Source organism: Cyanistes caeruleus, chromosome 6 (genome assembly GCF_971803275.1).
Source record: "Cyanistes caeruleus chromosome 6, bCyaCae1.hap1.1, whole genome shotgun sequence".
In the NCBI taxonomy this organism is placed as follows: domain Eukaryota; kingdom Metazoa; phylum Chordata; class Aves; order Passeriformes; family Paridae; genus Cyanistes; species Cyanistes caeruleus.
Genome location: NC_141706.1, coordinates 24,974,557 through 24,989,559, shown reverse-complemented (window position 1 = coordinate 24,989,559; position 15,003 = coordinate 24,974,557). Strand labels below are relative to the sequence as shown.

At 40.5% G+C, this 15,003-nt stretch overlaps 1 long non-coding RNA gene across 2 annotated transcripts in view; it reads left to right on the top strand.

Moving 5' to 3' along the window:
- LOC111930120 (uncharacterized) overlaps positions 1-15,003 on the top strand; it is a 46,919-nt gene that overhangs the window by 29,559 nt on the left and 2,357 nt on the right. For both annotated transcript variants that reach the window (XR_015288304.1, XR_015288302.1), the window contains one exon: positions 3,021-3,123. This is a non-coding gene — a long non-coding RNA (uncharacterized LOC111930120). The remainder of the gene's footprint in view (positions 1-3,020; positions 3,124-15,003) is intronic.

The window sequence follows — 15,003 nt, the reverse complement described above, 5'->3', positions numbered from 1 at the left end:
AGACTGTAATGTGAAAACTAATTTATAGATTTTGTGAACACAGCACCAGATGGAGTAAAACTGAGAGCTGTAACACTTTCCTGCTGTTTGAAAAAAAACGTGCCTGACTCTTCCACTTTGTCTCCTAAGTGTATTTAAGGAGATATGTGCATACAAAACCAGCACCTGTTAATGGGGAGATACTATTCCATGTGACCCAAACCAATATCCTGTTATCATAAAATGCACAAAAATATCTTCTCTAATAATACTAATAACTACTATTAATTTCTGGAATATCTAGAGCTCTGTATGGGAGGTTCCAGAAATTAATGGTAATTAATAATATCTTTGTATATGGGTAAAACAGGATTTTTCCTTCCCAAATAGCTTTTGCTGCTTGTAAGGCATGTGGTCAAACCTGCTGATAAGATTTGAAGCTGGCAGCTTTACCCCACACCTGTGAGCTCAAATCTAGTCCTCAGCAAGGACTGAGGTTGCCATTCCACTTCACAGTTTCCCAGCTTAGAGAAATAAGTTGACCTCATAATTACTAGAAAATAAAGCACATGCCTAGTTCTAAGTTTGTTTTTTTTTTTTTCTAAATCCAGTGGCTTTGGAATCTTTTTCACACTCTTGGCTTGTAACAGTTCATCCATCTTCCCAGATATTATTTAAGCTTGAGGATATCTACTTTCCATGGTTCACAGATTCTGGATTTCATTCCAGACATTTATTTGTGGGAAATCCTACTTATTGGGAGGCAGGTATAGCGAATGAATGAGATACTTTGAGCAGACTGTCTTTGCAATCATTCTTAAATTGTGTCTCTCCAATGATCTGTGGAGATATTCTATTCTCTCCAAGATGGCATTTGGCTTTCAGCTGCTTATTTCTGCCCACTGAGTTGGCAGCACCACAAAACACACCAGTACAGCTATTGAGTACGAGTATGAGATTTAGTTCCTAAAATGCTCTGCAATTTGGTAATGAAAGCAGTGACCAGGTAAATACACACTTAGCTGGTAAGAACAAGGATTCTAAAAGGCACCAGAGAAATGCATCTGAAATAATGCAAGAGTCCCCCACTACAGAATTGCCAGTGTTAAGAGAGCAATGCTCGGTGCATTGGAAACCCCATACTTTACCAGGCCTTGCATTTCCTTTGGGGAATCCCAATTCTGTTTGAAGGAGTTCATTCCAAATGTTCTGGTGTCAGGTCAGATCCGTATTCAGAAGCTAAAGTAAGCACTGCTTGTTAGAAATCTTCTCCCTTCTAAACACTTGGTTCAAATTCCTAAATGGTCCTGACACTCTTCTCTGCACTCAGGCTGAGTCATTTGAGAGGCTCTGAAAGGGAGGTAGTACAACCCACTCTTGTTAGTGAACCAAACTTTTGGTCAGAACCGGGAAAAATTATGGGTGCATGCAACACAGTTTGAGTAGTAATGGTAATTTCCACATGGCTTCTGATGGTGCTAATCCAAATCCACTAATCATGTAGTTTTTTGTTTCTATATCACTAAGTTTGACATTTGAGGTAGAATATAAATATTCTTGCTTCAAGCAAATGGTTGTATTTAAAGCCCTGCAGGAATTGAGGTTTTTTTAAAGTAATACTGTTTAAATACTAATTTTCATTCCATCCTGGAATACAATTCTAAATGTCATTTGATATTACAGAAATCACAGAAAGTATTCTGTTCTAAAATTTGAACATGCATTTTAAATACCTAATCTGAAATTAACTTGAAGTTAATTTTGGACCACTCAGACAAGTTGCTTTGGTTTTTATTAAAGATTTGCCTGTTATTTACTCTTCTTCCACCTTTTAAAACAAACATACAAAAAAACCCAAATACAAGCCCCACAATACTGAGACTGACATAATCCCTAGGGAACTTGTGATATCAGCAGATCAACAATTGCCAAAGGCAAAGCAGCCCAGCTGAGGCATTTTGGCAATTTCTAGCTTTACTGCAGACTGTTAGTTGTAATCAGTATAAGGTCTGTGATGCAACAGCTGCATAGCTCTGACTTCATCCAGGGTGCAACATCTACACCCCAAAAAATATGCTAAATTGAATTCCATGTGTAGCTGAGTGTAAGCTCCCTCTGCTCTTAAGAGATGTAGTTTTACACAACAATCAGGTCAGATGCCTCTTGCTAAGCAAAGAGCTGAGGAAATATTGAGCCTTCTCTGACTGAGGAATGCCTCTTCCTCCACAAGTTTTCTATTGCTCAGTTCCTGATGCTTTTAGGCTTTCTAGGAGTCCTTTGCGATTACAGTAATTTCTCTCCAGAATCAAACTTAAACCAGCCTGGGAATTCCCTTGTCATTTCTTCCACAGTAGCCTAGAAGTACACATGACATGTTGAGCACACACAGATAAAGCCACCACAGCAGTGCCACCAGCATTGCACAGCAGCCCTTGAACAGAAAAGTACTTTGCTGTGAAGCCAGAGAAGAATGTAGGTCAGCATAATAACATTCGACCTACACTTTCCTCTGGTGACAGTAATAGGCTTAAGGATTGTGATCCTGATGCCTTTTGAAAACCTGTTTTGTGCTTGGTAGAAACAAAATAGAAGCTCAATTAAAAGAGATGAAACTGTGGTAGTGAGACTGCCTAGAAAGAAACAGATGAAGACCACTGATTTACAGGCTATTGCTAGGCTCAGCTTCTCTTCTAGAAAGCACACTGCTATTTTAATCTAAGAGCCCAAAGCCAGTTTCTAAAATATTTTCTGCAAAAATGAGGGATAGTTCTGGCACACCTCATCAGAGACAGACCCTGGCTTTAGAAGAACTGTCATATGGGACACTGCAGCCACCACCCATGTTCCCATGGGATGAAATACAGGGTAAGTTTGCCTTTCCATTCCCACATTGGTAATCTTAATGCTTTTATTTTCTGGCAGTCAGAATATATCAGCATTTATATTTGGGAACATTTTTTTCTAATACAAAGTGGAATATGTTAAAATTTTTGACGCCAAAAATATTGTGCAGTTTTTAATTTCTTCTCTTTGTTTTCCAGCACTTGTTGAAAAGAGGAAAATCACCTTAAAAGGCTGGAACAGGAAAGGTCTGAATTCTGTGTTTCTTCCTCCATCCTCAGCTATTCACCATCATCCTGCCAGGTATCTTCCCACACACACATCAAGCCATACTTTTAAGAACAATTCACAAGGGAATGTACTGGCTCTTACATTCTTTTATGGTGGTATGAAATTCTACCTGCCACTTTCTTTTTCTCTAGAAAAAACCCTGAAGTCTTTCATAGGCCCTTTGGCTTTGGCTGATCTTTCCCTCCCCAGTGGCATAATACCTTGATCAAGTTCATCATTTACAAGACAGCAAAGCTCCCTGAATTCTTTACTCTTATATGAGATATTTAAGGTATGAGTGCATGTGAAGGTGAGGTCTCAGTGTCAGCACCTTTAAAATGCTCATCAAACACAACAGTACTACAAGGGGCTATGAAATATTTGAAAAGAATGATCTGAGTCTTTCCAAAACCAAAGCAAAGACAGAAACTGGACCAGTTGAATGCTGTTCCATGAAGGAAATGTATCATCTCATTTATACAACAGTACATATATTGCCAGAGAAGATATGTATCAAAATCAGATCAAAGTTCCAAGCCCAATGGACAGACTATTTCAAGGTTATTCACTGTACCTGTGGATTGGCAGAATAAATACTTCAGCTTTGCTTTCATATTACCTTTACACAGAAGAGTAAGGAGCAATCCAACACACTTGTAGTTAGAAAAGCAATGTCATGAACTTTTCACTTGGCTGCGTATGGAAACAGATACAGGGAAAGGGTCGGGACTGGCCTGTGGCAGTAGCTCACAGGGCAGCCCCTGAAACACAGGGCTGGATTCATGCTCAGCCCCACAAGGCTGCTCATCTCCTCTAAATCTATCCAGCTGAGGATGTTGAGATATTCTAGTTTACCTAAGGGAGGCTGGAGGCTGTTGGCAGAGGATTAGAAAAAAGAAGAAAAAAAGTATGCGTGATTCAGAAAGGGATCAATTCAGCCTTCTCCTTTTCTTGAGCAGCCTCTAAAGCTGGGTTCCTGTAGAACTAAAACTTAATTTTAAAGCTATTTTTTTCCCCTGGCAGAAGGCCTGTGAGCCTGCACTCCCAGCACTCCCATTCTCCCCCAGAGAAGCCTTCAGACCCTGACATAGCCAGGTGTGTTCAGACTGCAGGGCTTATAAAGCTGATCCAACGTCAAGCTCATCTGATTTTCCTTTTAAATAAGGAGGTGAATGAAATCTGAGATTCAAACATCCTCAAGGTATGGGTCTCAAAAGTCAGACCCAGAGCTTCTGCCCGCCTCTTGGCTTTGCTACAATGTCACAGTAGCATCTCAGGGTTTAAAACATAGCATGCAGTGTATTACATTAATTCTGTATCTGCATACATATGAAGATATTTATAGCATGGGAATGATTCATGAAAGCAACCACAAATTCCTCTGTAAACCTTCAGGAGTTGTAATTAAAGGAATTAGAAGTATTAATTACTTTACAGAAGCCATGTAGGATGCAAGATCCATATTACAGTTATTCTGTCACAATTTCAAGCCCTTTGAATTAATTTTACTCTGGAAACTCCTCCAGCCTATTTGCATCATTTTGCACTCTGAACTCGCTGTCTAGACAGACGCTCTTCCCTTGACTTGCAGTGCTATCATAAGCCATTTTGAATTTCAATTTCATATAAGCGATGCCTAAAATCAGATGTTCTGGATTCATTTGAAACTTATATAGTGACTAATGGATGACTGGACTAAGAAACTGTGAAATACAGGTCAAGTGTAAGGTACTGTGAGATGTGACAATAACTAAACATTTTCAGATTTCTTTAGACTACTTTCATTCACATCCTTGATGGCCTTTCAGTTGCAATTTACTGTTCTGCAACTGCCCCACTCAAGTGATATAGTATATATTATTACAGATAATGTATTCAAAATTAATTTAGAATCCTTAAAGCTCCTAAAGCAATAATTCCTCAAGTCTTGGATTGTTGTAACTACTTAAGAATAAAAACTGAGAGAAATTGCTAGTTACCCTTAAAAAGTTAAAAATTCAATAACAAAGCCTGTGTTTTGATTCTAGGGGGGAAAAGTGCTTGTGTCACAAATTATGTTTGTTAGCTGCAGTACATATATCATATGTGGTCTAGATTTTGTACTAGTAACAGTTAAAATACGTTTTTCTGTGGGAGAAAAAAAAAAGACAAGTTATTGCAAATGTATACATATTTCTACCCATTTTCCTGGTAACTGCATTGCTGAGGAGAGAAGCCTGCTAAGAAGTTTGGAATTTAATTTGCTAAGTACTTTTTGGCTATAATTGTCTGGCAGGGTTACTTGGAAGCTCTTTGTCCAGTGATGTGTGTTGAGAGTAATACATTTTTCATTTTCTAATCTAACAAAAAAGTATTCCCTACGATGACATTAACATTATTTTAGATTAAATGAGTGAAAGAACTTGCTGGAATTGTATGAAAAATTATATAAACTAATGTAAGTTATCTCTCTGCCATAAAGTGTAGCTAGTTGGCTTTGACTGAGAACTTTCCCATCTAAGAGTCAAGGTATTTCAGTCTAGGAAGAAATCACTGCTTTTAATTACAGAACTATAAATTCTCACAAATTCTCTTATTTGACCTTCCAGAACTTTTTTCTTGCAGTTTTATGTGTAAGTTTTTATTTCCAGGTGAAATAGTTTCTCTTTAAATATCTCACACAAATTCAAGTACAAAAGGCTGTACAATAGAAATCAGAAAAAGGCCAAACACAGAGCTTGATGTGCTCTGGAGGAATAAAGAAGGAAGACTGCAGTCAGGAGAAAGCAAAGGAATTAGTTTTGCTTGAAATATGTTTATGTGAATTTTTCACTGCAGTTTTTCTTTCTGGTCAAAAACGTTACAGATTCTAATTTTTTTCTGGACAATCCATCCTCTCAGCATACTGGAGTGAGCACAACGTCTGTGAGTGGTTGCAGTTTTGCTGTGAACAGTCCAAACTAGATGCCAAATGTATTTCCTTTTCTCACTTTAATATCAGTGGCTTGCAATTATGCAACATGACCCAGGAACAGTCTGTGGATGCTGCAGGCCTTGGAGGAGAATACTTGTACTTCATTTTACAGAATAGCAGATGCAGGGTTAGCGTTTCAGAAATAAAACTAAAAACATGAAGCATTGCATTTTTGTGTGAGTTTAACAAAAAATGTGGAATCCGTATTCCTGAGCATTGAAGACAGACAAAATACAGAGGCCACTTAGAGACTGCAGGAGGAGTATGCAGGAATAGGGCAGGCAGACAACATTCTCATGGCAAGCTTTGGCCTCACAGTCACACACAGTCCAGGCTCATCTTTGCAAACCTGTACAATCCCCAGAGGGATGGAAGCTCTGCTCTCTCCTTTGGTTTTCTACTTGAAGTGGCCCACCTGAATGTTCCAAGGGAGGTTTGAGTTCTGACAGGATGTAGAAAGACACAACACATTGTTACTCCTGTAACTTGAAGTAGTGAAGGTTGGTCTGCTTTTAAAGAGTAAAGGAGAAGTTTTGTTTGATGGTTATTGTGCATATTGCACTGATAATCGACCTCATTAGTAGCATGTTTAATGATGCACTTGAATGAAAACACTTTTAATTTACTATTTTCAACGTTGTCTTGAAAGATTTATTTTTGTTTAAATGGGCTTGAGATTTCAAAAACTAAGCAATTGTTAGTTCAGTGTAAGTGAAATAGAAGTGCAATTGCTGCTGCAGATAGCCTTTCCTGCTATTCACTCCTGCCAAAGATCAATTAGTGTGCATGCCAAGCTTTGGCAATTCTACCCAGCTCCATTGTGGTGATCTGAACAAAAGAGTTTCCACTAAGCAGGGAATTTCAGAAGGTCATTTCCCTATGCCCTAGCAATGAGAATCTGAGGAGCATTTTATCTGCTCAAATCCCTCAGCAGCTCAAGCCTTCTCTGGCTTGGTGGAGTATTTGACCAAAGTGGAGTTTTATGACTGCTGGAAAAGGATTAAAGGCTTAGGCTTGCAAGTCCTGGAGGATCTCGTGGGAGCTGACACTGCCAGAGGCTCCCAGTAGTGAGCACCTGCTTAGTCACAATGTGCTGGAATTTATCCATCCCTCACTGGTCCACAACCCACCTTTGAACTGCCCAGTGGGGAGTGGAGGCTGGCAAGGCAGAATGAGTAGTAGAGGGTGGCCTGGGTACACAGTGAACAGGGAGGGGCAGGCTGAAGCTGAAACAGGGTTATTGACAGACTGGGAAGACCAGAGGCAAAAGCACTAAGGAAATCTATGGGTAAGCTTTATCAAACTGCAGCAGGGCTGTGCAGTGACTGAGACTGCTGTCAATAGGACAGGTGGGAGAGGTGAGCAAGACTAGAGACTGTCAGAAGAACAAAACAACCCTGTGTTTAGGTTGGCACTGCTCTGCTGTGGAACTGACCGTCATCACTTTCTTCCACACAGTGTTCATGTATCCTGTCAGAGAGGCCATTCCAAAGGCAATTATTAAATGTAGGAGATAAGGAAGTTATTAAGGGAATTAAAGGACACAGAGCTGTGAAGAAGATCTCATTAAGAAAATTAACTTTTTATAGTCTGTAGAAAGATTGGACGCTTGTCAGGAGACAAACTACAACAGCTCATGGATATCCACCTCGTGAATTACATAAGGCCTGTGAGGAGGGACAGTGGTCCAGCAATGCCAGACCTTACTGCAACAAAATCAGTGGACCAAACCATATCTTCACAAACAGGCTTAATTCTAGTTTTTCCCAGTTTATTATGCTACACTCACAACATGAGTTAAGTTCCTCAAATGCAGGTTTGTATATGCAGGCATTTACTTATATTTTATGAATGTAATTACTCCTTTAAAAGCTGATACTGCCCTAAAAATGTAAACAAGTTCCAGCCCTGTGAAGATCTGATTTCCAGCATTAGAGATGATTTTTAGTTAGGGAAAGAAGTGAGGGAAGACTGCAGGAGTAGTTTTCAAGGCACAAGGAGCTGAATGAGAAGAGAACTAATCTAACTGTAGAGAATGGAAGAGAAACTGTGATATGGATGATGGAAAAATTAAGTGCCAAGGGACCACAGGGCAAAGAAACAAAACACATGGTTCATAAGAACAGAGACACACAGACACAATGCAAAGGGTAAGAAAAATACTCCAAAAGTTTAAAAAACCCTAAAACACTGACATAGTCTCCCCAGCTCCCAAGTTTTCAGGATAGTTATGAAAGATATGTCAGGAAAGTTATGAAAGAGTGGAAGTCCTGACATAACTTTTAAAACTATCCTGAAAACTTGGGAGTTGGGGAGAACGATTGGGTGGGTGGCTATTTTCTTCATGTTTTTTCTATAGGTCATGAGGTACTACATTGGGAACCATTAAATTCTGCCCAATTTCACTGCTTTTTAAAAGAAATTGTTTAGGTACATTTCCCAGTGAGGTTCCTATACTTTGGAGTAACACAGAAATTTTCTTTCATTTCATAAGAAAAAGGTTTTTTGATCTATTGTACCCTAAACCATTGTGTTTCTCAGATATGCTAGAATTCAGTATGTCATCCAAAATGAACAATTCAATCCTCTCTATTTGTCTAGATTTAATCCCTCCAGTCAACCAAGTTAACAAATTAAAAATACTCTATTCTGAATTATTTATCAGGCAGCTACATTCCTTGCCTATTAATCTCATCTACCATTCTTCAATCCATATATGTGGTATATTTAGTTTTTTGAGCCAAGAAAGCTTTCACTGCAATTATTTATCATTCATCTTTGTGCTGTATTGGGGAGTTGCAATTGCTCACATGATATTAATTTTGTTACATGGCAGAATGAGTACAATTTTTATGTGAAAGAATTTTCAGGGTAAATATTCACTTCAAATCCAAGTTCACTTTCTACAGTTTCTACAACTTCTTGTGCATGTAAGTTTAAATTTTCTTCTACTAACCCTTTTGAAGGTGGATTCAAGTAACCTTTGCATTTGGAAGAAGCAGTTCTGGAAAGAGTATAAACATTTGCTGAAGTAGATTAATTTTGAAATGCAAATTATTATTTGTGGCAAAGTTTCTCTAGAACTTTTGCCCACATCTATGCAACCATAGTTTTAATTCTTCAAAGCAGTCTATGACATACAGTTTTACATATACCAGTAACAATTAATGTGCAGTAAGTGCTCTCAGCTGCTCCCTACCTAAACTTCACAATAAGTAAATTGGTTAGAATGAAACATGGTATATAAAAATTTAATTGTATTTTTTGAAAACATCACAGCTGTTTGGTAGTTTTTATGGACACTGGTTTTTATACACTACAAATTAAAGCAACAGTTGTGAATACATCAACAATTTCAGGCTAACCACAGGTGGCTTTTAGGGCTCTGATCTTGCTTTCCAGTGGGCTTCTTTGCAGCATGTTATTCCACACAATCTCAGCTCATTGTTGAGTTCCTTTGCTGTTTAGCCCTAAAAGTCTCATTCCTGAAAATCAGAAGACTATGGCCGTGCCTGCAATAGCAGTTGTATTTTACAGAAAGCATTTGGTTTAAGAACCGGAATTATCAAATTAAGTGCTGCTGCAATAACATTTTAGGCTGGTACCATATTACACAGGGTTAGTGGGCAATGGCCAGCGTGGCTCTCACTGACTGTACACCTGCATCACATCCTGGCTTCATCTCTACTGACCAAATGTTACCAAACTCAGAGAAGTAAGCGGGATATGGGGGGAAAGAGGTAGAGAGAATAGAGGGGCAGGAGGAAATGACACTATAATGTGTTCATCTCTTACCTTTTGCATCCCTTTCTGTGTGAATTTAAGAACCTAGTGCCATCCTGTGTACCCCATGGTCCTCTGAGTGCCCTTCTTCACATGTACACTTTTGTTCACTCTTCATCCCTCAGATCACTTTCTGTTCTGACCTAGAGCCAGCAACAGCTCTCTGTCCTGGAACCATTTTTTGTGGGGAGCAGTCACTGGACATTTTCCATTTTGGAGCTGCATTTGGTTTGATTTGGCGCCAGAGTACATTTAGTTTGCTAGGCAAGTGCATTGCCCCATCTAGTGGTGCTGTGGAACAGGGACAGTAGGAATGTAAAGGCCACCAAGATCTGACAAATTTTGTACGGTGGCAGTGCCTGGGCACTACCAATTTCGGAGCTGAGCTCTGACGAGAGTAAATATTGTGCTAGTGCATTTAGGTGGGAAGGAAAGCACAGAGTCCCAGTGTTGGCCATGCAGTTTATAGGCTGCAAGGGAAGTGAAGGCAAAGTAACAACTTTGGCAAATTTGGTGTAGGAGCAGTCACTGGAGGTTTTCAAGTTTGGATCTATGCTTGTGGTGTTTTAGAGAGTGTCATTGTACATTTAGTTGGCTGGGAAAGTCCACTGTTTCTAGAGATATTTTCTGAAGTGTCCCACCAACACTGGGATTATATGCCTTCCTTCCCACCCTCATACTCTCATTCTGGAGCCCAGCTCTAAAACTGTAGATGTTCAGTGGCTGCTGTCACAGTAAAGATGACAGGACAGAAAGCTGTTGCTGACCTTCCACCTCCACTTGTAAAACCCCCAACAGCCCCACACCATCCACACTCCCTGTGCCCCCACCCTGCCCAGAGCAAATGCTTGACCCAGTTGGCTGGGGCTCTGCTATGGGAAACTGGGGGGTTGATCCAGTAATGAAACCTTTTCTGACTGTGTGAGTGAAGGGAATCAGGAGGGGCACCCATGGGATCACTGGAGCCACCCTTTGTGAAGAGGCCTCATCCCAGCATTTGAAGTATCTGGAGCTGGGAGCGCAATGGCCAGAGTGGCTGCTGGGTGGTCAGACAGGAAAGTTTCTGAACAGTAGATTTAGGTGGGAAGGAGAGCACATAACCACAGTGTTTGTGGTGCAATTTATGGGCTGCAGGACAGAGTGAAGTCCAGCAACAGCCTTCTGTCCTTCAGGCTTTTGTGTAGAAGCCATTGCTGGATGTTTTCTGGCTTGGAGATGGTGTGTCTCCAGAGTGATCACATGTGATGATTAAGTTGGGAAGGAAAGTGCATAGCCTCCATTATTGGTGTTGCTGTTGACAGCCTACAAGGAAAAGGTGCTAGCAACATCTTTCTTTCCTAGAAACTTTTGTAAGTGAGCAGTCTCTGGATGTTTTCAATTTTTGAGCTGGAGTCTGCTGAGAGTAAATAACGTGATGGTATATTTAGATGGGAAGCAAAGCACATATCTCCAGAGTTGCTAATGCAGCTTATAGACTGCCTGGAGAAAGAAGGAGAGTATCAGCTTTCTCTCCTGGCACTTTTTGTGTGCAGTTGTCCACTTTTTGGGAGCAGTTGCTGGACTTCTTCAGTTGCAAGCTGGGCTTTTCCTAGAGTGGAAATAAGAGATGGCACATTTTTTTGGGAAGGAGAGTGCATAGCCTCAGATTTGGTGGTACAGTCTAGTTTAGAGGGTGCAACGGCAGAGTGCAGATGAGCAAGAGCTGGCTGTTCACCTTCCCCCGATGCCATTCCAAAACACCACTAGATGGTGGTATGCATCTGCATAACAATCGAAACGAGCCCTGACGCTTTTTCACCGAGCACTAGTGCAGTTCCAAACGTGAAAAAGTCAGGCAAGTGCTCCCACACAAAAGAAGCCAGGATAGAAAGATGTTAGTGGCCTTCAGTTTCCCACTGCAGCCCATAAGCGGCATCACCAACGCTGGAGCTAAACATTTTCTTTCCCACCAGCTGTTCATCATTCCAGGTCTGGATATAAGCGGTGTCTCCTGATTGAAAGCTGTGGACAGCCGCATCCGAAGGAGAGTCCACTGGTTGAGATACCATGCAAAGAGGAAGAAACCCAAGAGAGAGATAATAGATAATTTCTTGACATATCATGATCCTTCACATGCATTTGATCACGTTTTGTCGCCGCAGTATCAATTGGATGCAATCTGCCATACAGAATTTCAGAGGGGTTTACTCCCTCTCTAGCACATGGAGTAATCTGGATTCTCAATAAAGCAACAGATAATACATCTACCTAAAATATGACAATTTGTCTTGATAATCTGATTCAACCTTTCTACTTTTTTCATTAAATTGTTTTCTCCAAGGGGTGTGCAAATGCCCCTTAAACCAAAGGAAATTTGACAATCCCTGAACCACCTCTTCAGTGAAATGTGGCCCATTGTCTGAAGATAAACCCTTTGGAATTACAAATCTAAGAATTATTTCTTCTATTAAAATTTTTAACAACCTCTCTGGCTCAGCTGGTGCAGCAATGGAAGGCTTCTGCACATCCCGAGAAGGTATCAACCAGAGCTAGCAGATCTTTATAACATTTTGACCACGCAGAGAAATCTGTTTTCTAGTGTTCCCCTGCAGCTATTCCCTCTTTTGCCACTCCTACAGGGGTTTTAGAATTATTTGCATGGCAGATTGATTTTCTAGTGGTTGTGAGAATTTGTTGTTTCCAAGTGTGTGATTCACAGGCAGCCAACCATAATACCACAAACCCAGAGTCAAAACTCTTAAAAAGAGTAAATCTGTTTCCACTGTCTTGCTGACTGGGGTATCCCCAAAGCAACACCCAGGCAGAGGCACACACAGGCACTGTTGAACTTGTCCATGCTAGAGCCTCACTGGCCTGCTGCTCGCTCTGCTTTATCCAGGATTATTCCCAGCTGTACAGTCACTTGAGCTATTAACAATATTCCTCACCTTTAACCCATTCCTCCCAACACAGAGTTATCCACCAAACCGCAGAATTTTTGTCTTTTTTGAATGTCTCAGTATTTCTGCCACTCAACCTTCTTTCATCCACATATTGGCATGGAATTATGTTGTTATTGTCAAATCACTGTTCTGGTTCTTTTGCAAATATGTTATCAAACAGAGCAGAACTGTTTCTTCATCTCTGTGCATCTTTCTTCCCATTGCTGGATTTCTGCTCATCCACCAGAATTCAAAAGAAAGTATCTTCTAAATCCAAAACAGTCAAATAAGTACTTGCCCATTATTTATTTGGTTTTCATTTGGATTATTGCTCTTAAATCGTGCACCAGACTATGTTCTTCAGAACGGGCCTTCTTTACTGGGAATATAGAAGTATTAAATTCAGATTGACACTCTTTAAGCAGCATTCAATACCATGACGAGGATGTCATTCTCAGGTTCCTCCAAGATCTGGTCCATTCATTAACAGGATCAAGCCTTCCATGCTTTTTCCTGTGGGGTCTGCAACTATGCAGAATTTCTCAGCTATGTGAGCATTTAACTTGGATAATAAATCACATCTTCTTTATCTATCCCTGCCCCAATGTTATATAGGGTGAGAAGGAACTAACATTTTCACATCTTTTGGTTCATCCCCTCTGCAACACACCACAGCACATCTTGCTATTTTTACTCCTTCTCCTCCACATATGGCATCAGCATAACTCCTCCCCATTCACACCAGTACCCTGCTTCCCTCCTGTCATCTACCCAGCCACAAAAGCCATCACCAAAAGCTGGAGAGCCCTGCTTCCTGCTCTCACACAATGACAACAGAGCCACCAGCGACACTGCAAACACCTGTCAAACCCAGGATTTCCATTCATACACAAGCAGCTATTATGTTCAGCAAGGACATCACAAGCAGCTGTACAAGGCACAGAAAGCACATATAGCCCCAGTGTCTGAAGTGCAGTTTACAGGCTTTACAGAGAAAGGAGTGCTAGCAACAGCTTTCTCTCCAGGTGCTTGTTGGGGTTTTTTTTGGTAGCAGATGCTGGATGTTTTCAGGTTTTGTGCTGTGATCTGCTGAAAGCAACTAATAGCGTGGTATATTGTGGTGGAAAAGAAAGCACACAGCATTGGGTGTGCAGTTTGTGGGCTGCAATGCAAAATTAAAGGCCTGCAACTGCTTTCCTTCCAGATATCTTTTGTGTGTTAACAGTCACCAGACATGCTCAGTTTTGGAGCTGCAGTTGTGGTAGGTTAAATTGTGCCATGGTGCACTCAGTTTGTTACTCAGCCGCTTATCCCCATCTAGTGGATTTGTGGATGGGCAACGGGGGAAAGGTAGAAGCCAGCAGCTTTCTGTCCTGGCACTTTTTGTATGGAAGCAGTACTTGAAAGATTTTCATTTTGGAGGTGGGTTCTGTGGAGTGTAAAATAATTTGATGGTTTATTTCCTTTGGAAGGAAGAGTGCTTAGCCACAGTGGCAGTGGTGTAGTTAATAAGCTGCAAGGCTAAAGAGAAGGAGAGCAACACTCAGCATTTCCTAAGACAAGGCTGTTGAAAAGAAAGTGCCAGGAGATAGGTGCTTGGGAAGACACACCAGACATGCAGCAAGTAAATTACAACAGCTTGAGACTGGCTCTAGTGGTTTGTGGCATATGCCACAGTCTTGCTCTTCCCTCTTTTAAAGCTTGCCAGGCTTTGTTTGTAACCTGCGGGATTTTTCTGTGTTATAGTTGACTTTATTCAGTTAAAGTGAATTAAATGTTCCTGGCAACACTTAAGTACTTCCAGGAAGTAGATAACTACCCAGTTCCTGTAGTTCATAAACACACCTCAGTTTAATAAGTCATCAGTTACATGTTATTCTTGCACCATTTTTTGCCTTTGGAGCTGAGTCTGTGTGTCTCACAGCAGCTTTTTCTGTACTTCACACTGTTTTTCTTCTTATCCCTGTATATTGGTGAAAATTACTTCTGAAAAATAACTAATGGTGGCATCTAGCAGGGAAAGGTATTTCAAATACCAGACATGCACCAAAAATACGCATTCTTTGAATTGTCTTATTTGTCACTCCTGTTAGTGGGATTTGTCATCTTATAAGTTAAAGGCCAGGTTCCACTCTCTAAGTTTGCAGAGCCTAAAAGGAGGCTTTAGTCTGAAAATCACTGCTAAAAGTAGTTGTTTGAGCACGGATGTCACTCAGATGGAAGGCCTGCAAATCTTAAAAGTGAGAAGTTCAAATA